Genomic DNA, 12,030 nt, shown 5'->3' with positions numbered 1-12,030 from the left:
TCCCCAAAAAATGAGAAAAAAACTTCGTATATATGAGGAAAATTACTGTACGTGTTATGAATCAGGCAAGATCATCAGGGAACAGCAATATAAGGCAGGTCTGACAAGAGATAAATGTTGCAAGACAAAACAAACCGGATGGTAAAGGTTATAAAATACGACTCAAAAGAGGTCAAAGTAACACCGCAACAAATATCTCTTGGCAAAATGTGATAATATAGGCAAGGCACAACGAACCGTGCCAGAACTCTCCCTCTCTCCACCAGCCGTACGGCGATGAGCTCCGGGTATCATAAATAAAATGATATGGGAGTTCTCTAACTTTCTGGAGTCCATAAAGTAAATAATTTACCTCACTTTCCTGTTTCACGACCGCCAGGGGACAGTGGAGGAGAAATGTGGTAGTTAAGAGGCGTGTTGAGGTGTATATCAAGCCTTGTTAACAGGCCATAGGGTAAAATTGCAAAGGATGGGTTGAGGGTTAAAAACTAGGAGTGTATGTCTTCTTGAGTGTGTGTGTGTGTGTGTGTGTGCGTGTGTGTGTGTGTGTGTGTGTGTGTGTGTGTGTGTGTGTGTGTGTGTGTGAGTGAGTGTGTGTGTGTGTGTGTGTTATTGTGTGGGAAAGGTTGTGGAATATATATATATATATATCTTGATAAAATTTACTGTAGGTCTTATTTTCTTTCTTAACAATCAATTCATGGTCTTGCTTTTCCTTGTGTCTCAGAGGCTCAGTCTTAGTGTGGTCTCCCCGTCACTGCTCGTAACGGACTGCCAGTCCCATTTTCAACACTTTCTCAATGTCTTACTCTTTCCTTATTGGCCTGTAGGGGTCGTGACTGCAGAAATAGGACACACCTTCCTGCCTTATCATATTATTATTATTTTCTGCAAAATTTTTCATACTATTTGTGTTTTACCCTCTAAGACCCGACACCACCAAAGCTGAAGAAACTTAAAATTTTTCGTTAGTTTTCAGTTTATTTCTTAATAGGTCGAAGTAAGATATAAAATTTACCAATTCATCAATTTTAAATGAGCTAAACCTTAACAACTCTGAACTATAATAGGTTTGTTTGTAAAAAAAAAAACAAGCGCCGTCCAGTGTGACCCTCCCGACCACCACAGTAATTCTCAGACCACTCCAATTTCCTCCTATATTAACAGGACGGGGATGGCTCTCGCTGGGCCTCTAGTTAGTCATAACTATGATAGGATCCGTTTGGGAGGCTTTACAGGGGTAGTTTTGAAAATCACTAGACATTCAGATTATTCTACCACTAGAGATGGTCCAATTAACATTCTCACACACCTCACTACTGCTGGAGCTCGTACCTCCGAAATGTTAGGCTACACACCACATAGAGAGGTAGAAAATTGAATATGAAAACTGTTCGGCACGATGGTTCATTCAGAGGAAAATGACAGCTGTAATAGGATGCTGGATCTGTATCCAGAGAAGATGCCTTTCATCTCAAGCACGTCCTAAACATCACAAGAATATAATTCTTTCTCCGCGAGAGAAGAGGATCACTTAGGGAGGAACATCAAATTTCTCCGCGAGAGAAGAGGATCACTTAGGGAGGAACATCAAATGACCATTCTGTTTCAGGGAGACGAGTGGGAACGCTTGTTATGAATACTTAAGTGGGTATACAGGTCTGGCCTCTCACTCACTCTTCTCTTCCCTGTCAACAAGAGGGGCAGCAATAGGATGCGAAAAAATGTTAGTAAAGTAAACAAAACATAATAGAAAAATAGGCGTAAAAGCTGCTTGAAGTTATTTTGAAATGTTTACATCGTAAATAATTAATCTGCATTCAAGATATTAAACGAAGGCCGTAAAAAGTGACAAAATATTTACACCACATAACATTGTAATCTTCTTGGGGAGTATAAACATCCGAATAATAACAATAATAAATACATGTAGTGAGTTGTATAAATTAAAAGGTGTGGTTGTGAGTCCTGTAGATTCCAATATTAATATTGATAAGAGACAAAAATATTGCTGTGCATTTTTTCGTTAAATAATTTATCTGACTCGGCGGCCACCTGGAATCTGTAAACAAAAGCTAAATATCGATATAAACCGATTTTTGTACAGGAGTGTTTTTATACAAATAAGCCTTCATAGATAAATGTTATGTAGCAATACAGATTTAATAGTTCATTCTTGTATTTCATTTTTATCAAAAGAAATAATTAAACTCAGATAGAAGGAAAACATTCTGTAGATTTTATTTATTTTTTTATATTGTTTGATGTGTGTTGTGGGTAAATTTAGCTCGGCGAGCGAAGGTCATGAAAGTTCAAGCCGTTGAAATACTTAAAGGAAAACGTTTATACCAAAATATTAGAATCGCTGACGGCGTAAAAACAAGTTGTAATTATTAACTTTCTGCTTGGCATTTATCTTCTTTCAAATTCAAGATTATGAAGAAAAAAAAGTGCAAATTTACTAACATTTGAGGAGACTCTTACTTGGTAATTTGGAGGTAAATGTGTTAGCTTATCTCTCCCTCAGTCACCAACACCAACATTCTTCCTCTGGAAAATTCCGCATAAAACTAAACACAGAATTTAACAAGATTCATGCCACCGATTTACGAAGTATAAAACTTCCCGGACTGTAATATTATGCCTTGCCCGAGATTACTCCCAGAATTGAAGAAGTTTGTCGATTAGTGCGTTGAAGCAATAGACAAACAACGTTCATATATTAACCAATATGACCGCGGTTGGACAAACATACCTGTTTGTCCTCCTTGGCAAAGTTTCCTGCACGAGTTGAGGTGAAGGCTCTTAGCAAAGTGGGTAATTCCCTCTTTACACGGAGTTATTGTGTATCATTTTCATAATAATATCGCACTTTGTCTTTCATGATTATCATCAACTCCAGCCTTTTTTTTTAATGAATATTTTTTTTAATACGGGTAAACTTTATACTGAATACATTACTCACATTTTCCTTTACAACACAATATCCGTTTGGCAATTTAAGAATGTTGCAATACTAAAAAAAAATAAGTCTTCATCATAACAGATAAAGCTGCCCTGGGAATAACAGAAAATGCCTGAAAAAATATATCTTTCGTGTGGGGAAAAAGATTTTACGGTATTACTGTAGTAAGATAAAATACAGATAATGCATCAAAAATACAAAAGCGCACGATACCAAACATTACACTTGCAACACTTGACTGTGGATCAGGAATATTTTGAAAAGTCTCATATTATTGTACCATGACTAAACATGTTAGAGAATATTACCTACTGAATACACCTAGCAAAGGTCACCGAACTGCGTACCCTGGAGCATGTCACACGTGGGCTGTGGATCATCAAGACATCATTATTTCTTTTGAGGTGAAATTTTATCTTGAATAGTTGTTGCAAATATAAGGAAGAGGCGTTCGACCTGAGAGAGAGAGCTGTCCAATAGAGTTTGATTTCGAAAATATATAGAAGATACACGTTTATTTTAGCCAACCCCCAAAAAGTGAAATGTTCTGAGGTTGATCGTGAATTTTTGTAATTATGTGAATATTGTTTTATGATTTTACCTCAAGCAGTGTATCACCGACCCGGGTATCAGAGTCTGTAAGAAAATATACAACTTAGTGTTTTGCCTCTACCTTACCAACTGGTTTCTCAGCTTGGCGCGGAGGCGGGATATTAGAGACCCGACTGTTACTTGGACAGAACTTGTAACAGTCTAGCAGTGACTAGTTAATACAACTTGTGTATTATCCAACCCACGATTGAAGTTTGTCGAGTGGAAACAACATAAGTTCTGAGGAAGTTGTTAGATTTACCAGCACTGTACTGCGCTGGCAATATATTCTCTAAATTTAGCTCTGTCTCTCTCTCTATTCCTACTGTAAATATCAGTACACACAATGCTAGTCGTTATATAAATAAATATTACTCACACTGGCGGGGTTGGGTGAGCTTATAGGTCAAGTTGACCTTAACTTTTATATTCAGAGCTTAACTCAAGAACGGAGAGCTGCGGTGTTTATACTTACAATATATATATATATATATATATATATATATATATATATATATATATATATATATATATATATATATATATATATATATATATATATATATATATATATATATATGTGTGTGTGTGTGTGTGTGTGTGTGTGTGTTTGTGTTTATTATAACTAAATTAAGAAAAAATCGTATACATCCAAATTATACCTAAAGTAGGTTAGATTAGGTTAGGTTAAATTCGATTAGGTTTCGTGTGAAGCTATTGATTTATATATATATATGTATTATAAAGATGTTCATGATCCTTTATGGCCACTTAGAAGTTTCCATAAAAGAGAAACACTTCGAAGTTATCGCTAAATGACTGTTATCCATATTTAGTGTAACATATATTTGGTTATATATTCATGGAAGTCTGGCGACTGCTTGTCAAGCCTTACCCTCTTATATACGGATATGTAATACCTTATTTACGTCTATAATTGACTGAGCTTCATTTAGCAGTTAAATCCGAACCTCGAAACATATAACATTAAATATTCTAGAGGAACTGTGACTAACAGTAGGTAAGTATCCAGAAGTGTAGTGTAAGTGAGCATATTACTGCAGGTCGTGAAGATAACAGCACTTACCTCTTGTCCCATGGGGCCTTGGTGACCCGTTTTCGCCATTGATAATATCTCCTGATAATGTGTCCCAGGATTTTTCTTTAACAACTCGAGTGGCGTTACAGTGGTCATAAAGGTTAATTGTTGCAAATGTTGCCCTTTTGTTTACATGTTAAAATGTTAATTCCCCGGAGCAGCAGCTGCAGTATGTGTCCGGTGTGAATAGAAGCGGCTAAATAAAATCTCAACTCTTTATATGATTAAGAACAATTTAGAATGTGAACAATAAAACTGCATAACTTTTGAAACAAAGCCTTATATGTTACCCAAAGACGCTTCTAATATATATATATATGTGTGTGTGTGTGTGTGTGTGTGTGTGGTTATACGAAACTTCGTACACAGAAGAAGCAAAAAACAAATAAATTTACAATATCTGAAACACGAAGTTCACTGTAAAATGCCATCGCAGCAGGCATTTAAAATTCTTTCCTTCTTCCCGTCCAATTGTTATCCCTCACAATGACCAGGAAGATGCACCCAACTTGGAACTCTTTCTAAGAACCGGGGCAGCCGTGTAGAGCGCCGTGGAAGGCACGAGTACCCAAGCACAATACAGTGAGTAGAAGGGGCAGTGAAGTACAGGAGAGGAGGCGACAGAGTAATGATGCAGTGAATAAGAGATGTAGAGATAAAGAGCAAGAGTGATATGAAAAGGTACGTGTAAGAAGGTGGAAAGAGGAAAGTCAGTGAAAATTAAAGCATGGCAAAACGCAGTAAGCAAGAGATGGGGGGAGTGAAGGGCGATCAACCAACTAGAGCAACAATGAGGTGTAGTGGAAAAGGTCGACTAATATAAACCTTCAGATCTTAATCTCTGAATCTAAGAAGAATAACCTACAGTGTTCGGGAGGGTTAGTGGTTGTCCTTCTCACTCAGACTTTCATCGTTCTCTAAAACTCACACTTTAAAGGACCTTCACCTTTCCCGGTTTTCATTAAGTTTAAAGTTTGTAGAGATGGTCCTTCAGTAAGTTAATCTGAAAGTTAAGAGTACAAAGACAGACAGACAATAACTCTCTAGCTAAATGGCCTCCACTGTCAACGTATCTGTCATCTCTTTCCTTCGTGTTTGTTATTGCGCTTGAGACTATCATTCGCTTATTGGTATATCCTGACGTGAAGAGATTAACGGGAGGAAGTAACACAGGGAGGAGCGACTCTAAGCGACCACTTTCATATAATGCTATAATGGTTAACAAATGAGAGAGAGAGAGAGAGAGAGAGAGAGAGAGAGAGAGAGAGAGGATAAACCCCTGCCTTAGTCGACCATGATGGCTGGCGCCTCTCAGTCGACCACTTCTTGCCACCCACCTGTTGCTGCCTGGCTGTGAATCATCACTATCAGGGAGGAGTCGGTACGATTAATCTCAAGACTCATAAACCAAACACAGTCGATGTTTAGGTCAGATTTATTGTTTATATCTGGAACCCTTTAGGGCCCAGAGGTGATAGATGGTGAAGGGCGGTAGTGAGAGTCGAGGGGTATTATTCCCTTTGTTTATTTTCTAATGTTAAGGTTTGATCAAAATACTCGTTTATCACCATGATATATAACGGTTAATTTGGTTTTATAAATTGCTGAAAGGTTGAAAGTGGTTGTTTAATGATATAATAAATGGATAAACCGAAACTGGTATCAGAAATGGACAGTCTGGGTCATCAGTGGGCAGAAGAGTAAAAAGGAAATGAAGAAGAAGGAAGACTGAACGAGGAAGCGATGAGAAGAATGATTACTGCTATTACTACTACTACTACTACTACTACTACTACTACTACTACTACTACTACTACTACTACTACTGCTACTAGAAAAAAAGAACAAGAATAAAGAATTAGTGTGATGAAATCATAGCATAGTTTCCACAGTGACTGACATTAATCTTGACCCTGAAAGGGATGAAGGTATTAGAATCATTCCAATTGTGAGTCGCTCAGTCATCAAACAAATTAAAAGGAAATATTACCTCTGTCACCAGGCGACAGATCTCATCAAAACTTTGATAGGACTGGATCAGGATCCTAAGGGAAATAACCTAAGTCGAATGAGAGTGAGTGAGTCAGTGAGTGAATGAGTGAGGGGGAGAAGCTAGGTACGTACTGTAATCAGTCTGAGTGTGAGCCATAGAATCCCGTAGAGTCGAAGGTTCACTACAGTCATTAGGTAATACATTCTCTCTATGGAAGGATTACATTTACAGTCACTAAATGTTACTTCGTCTATAACAAGGTTCACTCTGATAAATCTTAAATGTTACCTCTTTAATATGAAGGGTGAGGTGGGAGGCGCCTCACTTGGCCGAGTGATGCCGGCTGCCCACCACTAAACATCACTCAGCTTAAAAACGATAACCTTTCTTGGCTCACGTTCTGAAATTTTTAAATCCCAGGACAAATCTCTGACGAAAGACGCCCTGTTTATCTGCTTTTTGTCTGCTTTTGTCTACTTCTGTTTTTTTTATATCTGTTCGTTTACCTGCTTGTCTGCTTGTCTCTACCCCTGAACGTCACTCATACCATTACGAGTTCTCTCTCTTAAGCAATAAAGAGCTTGTTGATTTTGTTAATTGGTCACATAGAAAATAAAATAAATATTAATCTCATTTATAACGGCACTGTTATCCTCAAGTGTCTTTTCTTTTCCACAACGTTAGTTATAATTTTCGTTTTATTCACTCTTTTCCTTACTTCCTCCTTTACCCAAAAGGGTGTCTTCATCAGAATGTACCCTCACATTGCTAGTTATTTAGAGTGTTCCTTTATTCCCTCCTTTCATCGAGGTCTGTGTATGAGTCTAATTAAATTTGTCATTCATTCTTGAGGCTCTTTCATCAAAACGTCTCAGCATTTCTTCACGAGTGTCTTCCAGTTCTCAAATGCTTTTAGATAACTCAAAAGATATTTGAAACCTCAAATGATTTCATATACTTCAAAAGCTTGTAGATAGTGTATTCCAAAGGGTTTTATATAGCTCAAAAGAACACTGGTTGATTGGGCTTTTAATATGACGAAGAAACAGGGTGTCGGTTCCAGTCAGTCTTATGATGTTGTTGTATCCTTTTCCTGTTGTTCTTCTGTAGTAACCATGGCTGTGAGTCTTGTGTCGGAACTATTGTTGTTGTTCTTTTGTTGGAACAATTAGGTATTCTTATTCTTCGGAAGGAAAAATGTTGTTTATTCTTTTGTAGGAAGAATGGTTGTTACCTAGAAAAAAAAATATTACTAGGACAATCCTATTCCTCCGCCCAGGAACACACAATATTTTCTGCTCAGGAACACACACTGCTCCTCTACTAGGAACACACAATGCTCCTCTGGTTAGAAAGCTTAAAAACTCATCCACTGATTCCTCTGCTCTGGAACATAAGATTTGCAGGTAGATAGGCTGTCCTGCTCACACCTGTCTACCGGAAAGCAAGTGAACACACACCCTGCAGCCTCATTAGTCTAATTACCAAAACAATCCTGTCCGCACTGCACTGCTCAACTCCCGTGAATCCGACCTCACCTCTGACGCAATTTCGACCCCAACAACACATCAGTGACGACAACTACTAGTTTAATTATGGCTGGTATAATCATTTGTATGTAGAAAATGGAAATTACACTGATTTTGTATGATCAGATTTTATATTTAAATCTATAATAATGCTCTTATTTTCCTCCCACAGTCTAACAATGTGTGGTAGCGATTAAAATATTGCCCAGGGTAACTTAGCTATTCTCTCATCTAATGTATTTTATAAAGTTAAGTGGGGAAATTGTTGAGGGAAAAAATATAGTACTCTTTGTTTGGTATTGTTTCCTATTTCCTTCATGACACGAGTACTATTGGGGATTGCTTTATTGAACTTCCCCCATGCATCCTCCCAGCCTTCGTCTACCATCTTACAACCTTAACACCTGATATATGTAGGTCTACGTCATACTTATTTCCCATTTCTTATACTTGAATAATTTACTCTTTTTTCCTACGTGACCTTGGCTCTCTTATGTTTTCCTACATTCGCTGAACATTCTCTGTATTCCTCCGTCCACCTTCTGTCTCCCATCTTCCATCTCCCACTCGCTCTTCACAGCTCCACCATAACCCTCTCTCCCTTCCCTCCTCCTCCTTCCTCGGTCTAGTCCTCTGTGTCTGAGACTCCCGACCTGCATTCTGCACCACATGCACTCAACAGCAGGGATAGAGAACCAGCTAATGCACTCCGGTACTCCAGCTCCCTAAACTGCACTCCACCATGCCCCTTGCCCAGGTCACTTAGAGCCTGTAGTGTCCTAAAAGGTCTTATCCTCTTTAACGTGAAGCCCTGATATTCTCTTTATGGTCGGAGTTCTTTCAGGGCCTCGTTGTAAGGGGAAAGGCTCGTAAACTCATTAATGTATGCCTGTAGGGGATGCCTCTATCTTACCCCAGAAATATATTGTTAGGAATCGTGATTTTTGTTTTTTCTTTTTTTCTTCACAGTCGTCCACTAGTATCAGGGAAATTTTACACAGACATCATCAAATATTTTCCGTGATAAATTGTCAACTCATTCTGGTTCTTCCCTTTGTTGTTCCCTCTTTGAGATATTCTTAAAGTTATGTGGTTTTCGATCTATATCAATATTGCCTCTTCCTGTTTCATCTACGTTCTTAATTCGTATTTAACCGTTTTAAGAATATAAATATAAATCTATATTAAAGTACAGCAATTAAAAAATATACCTGTTTAACGGAAAAATAATACAAATTATTCATGGAAAAATAAGTTAATTTTCCCCTGAAGGTTTATAGATATTGTATATTAGCTTTAGCTTTCCCTTGTCATACCCCAGTGTAGTCGTGTACAAAGGTCCATTACGTTCCTGGTCGAAGCTGTACTGAGCCATAAGCCACTACTACTACAGCTTGGACCAACACACACACGCCAGCCAGGCTCCAGCATTTTGGAGTCTTGGACATATGAAGGGAAGTTTGTTCGTGGCTAAACGTAAACTATTAATGCAATAAACGCAATCTAAACAATGACAACTTGAACTTTAATATATACAATGTTTATCATTTTGTTAAATAATTTTATTATATTTTTCTTATTATCCGTCTCGTGAAATTTTCTTATGTATTATTTTTTTGGTAAAAGGTTTCACCTCATAATTTATCTGCTGTGTCATTGCCATTAACGTATGTTTTATTTTTATAATTAATTTGACTTCTTTTCGCTTTTGTCATATATAAATATATCGTGTATCATTTTTTTTCGTAAGGTTTATGTCTGGTCCCAGTTTTTTAAATTAATGTAATCACACTTTTTTGTATAATATTTAGCATTTTTTCGAATAGTCTGACTGAAAATACTGCCTCACATAAACCTCGATTTTTTTTTGTTCTACCTTAACAAAGTTATTGGCACATCCATTTGACAAGATTGAAGAGAAACAAACGATTATTGTTAAACAAAAATTCCCACTATTACGCTCACCCCTGTTTATGTTAAAACTATATCAAAGGATCATTAAATGAACAAAAACTTTTACGAGAGACATTTGCCCAAAGACGACCAGACATCGTTAGCCGTAAGATTTTTACAACTGTCTATTTTATGATAAGTTAAAAGACAAGACTCATGTATAAAGTCGTCAGAGGGACTAGAATAAAGGAGGGTAGTGGAAGAAACAGATCATACGAGAGCATAAAGTAATTTACACAAATCCTCTAAGAAAACCAGGTGTTTCTATGGGTAACTAATTGGCTGCCTTTGATGTGACATTCAGTTCTCAGAAGGATCACAGGAGGGGCGGCGGTCGAGCACAATAACACAGTCCCCCGCTTCTGAGGTTCTCTTCCCCGGTCGTATTGTTGGTCGTACGTTAAAAAGCACCACAGCCCTTTTTTCCATTAATTGGAATTTCCTTTTGTGCAGTGAGCGAGGGGAATATAATCAGGGAGATCCGTTCGGTTATTAGATGCTCGAACAAAAGTGTTATGGTTAAAAGCGGGGTACGCACACACGCACACACACACACACACACCTAAACCTTAATGAGGAACCTGAGTGTTTCTTCCCTATGTTACTCCACCTTATGATCTACTGTCCTTTGTGTTGATACTGTCCTTTGTGTTGATACTGTCTCTTGTGTTGATATATTTTCCTCTTGAATGGTTGATCCTCATTCCTCCTCCTCCTCCTCCTCCTCCTCCTCCTCCTCCTTCTCTTACTTATATTCCTCCTGCTCTTCCTCCTTTTACTCTTGTTCCTACCCCTTCTCTTCTTCATTCTCCTCCTCCTCTTCTTACTCCTCCTTCTTTTCTTACTCCTCCTCCTCCTCCTCCTCTTACTTCTCCTTCTCCTCCTCTTATTCCAGGTTCCTATCACTTTTCTGTGTATCTGCTCCTTCCTTCCTCGGCTATTTACATCGTCACTCATATTATTACATTTTTCTACCTCTTATTTTTGTTACTAACTCCCTACGCACACCATCTTTGTCTATACGTTGGATGATGATGATGATGAGGAGGAGGAGGAGTGAGAAGAGGAGTAAGAGGAGTAAGAGGAGGAGGAGGAGGAGTGAGAAGGGGAGTAAGAGGAGGAGGAGGAGTGAGAAGAGGAGTAAGAGGAGGAGGAGAAGTAAAAAGAGGAGGAGGAAGAGTAGGTGGAATAGTTTAATTATTTTTTTTCATGTTTATCCGTTTCTTCGTCTACATTATTGCTACATCTTTTTTTTTACATTAGATTCATTTTACCTACATTTCACTGCTTATTCTACTTTTATTGTAATTTCTTTCTAATCTTTAATTCCTTAGATATCTTCATGTACTGTTTACTGAATTATATTACGTCGTCTCTCTCTCTCTCTCTCTCTCTCTCTCTCTCTCTCTCTCTCTCTCTCTCTCTACCTCCGCTTACGCTAATCTTTGCCTTCTTACATTCCCTTTACTCTTCACCAAACCTTCGTGTCCCTCTCATGGATTCTTACCCTTCAAGCAGACCTCTCCTTCTACTCCTCCATCCACTCCTCCTCTTTCTCCTCCTCCTCCTCCTCCTCTTATTAAAGATTATTTTCTTCTTCGGTCGGGTGAAAGTACATTCTCACCTGGCTTTAAAGGGACCATCTTCTTCTTTTTAAGGTGTAGCAATACCCATCTACCCGTTTTCTTTGGTGTTGTTTTCTTGCACATCATTAAAGTTTCATCCTTACCTGTCGCTATGTGGGGTTTTTTCTTGTGGCTAAAGAAAATTGGATCTCTATAAGTCTCTACGGAGCTGTTATCTTGAGGAAATTGTATCCCTGTTTATATTCAGTATCTCTGTATTACATGAACGTGTCTGAAAAAAAAAATCCGTGTGTTTTTTCGTAGTATATTTTTGT

Source organism: Homarus americanus, unplaced genomic scaffold (assembly GCF_018991925.1).
Source record: "Homarus americanus isolate GMGI-L3 unplaced genomic scaffold, GMGI_Hamer_2.0 scaffold40856, whole genome shotgun sequence".
NCBI lineage: Eukaryota > Metazoa > Arthropoda > Malacostraca > Decapoda > Nephropidae > Homarus > Homarus americanus.
Note: the sequence above shows the minus strand (reverse complement) of the source record.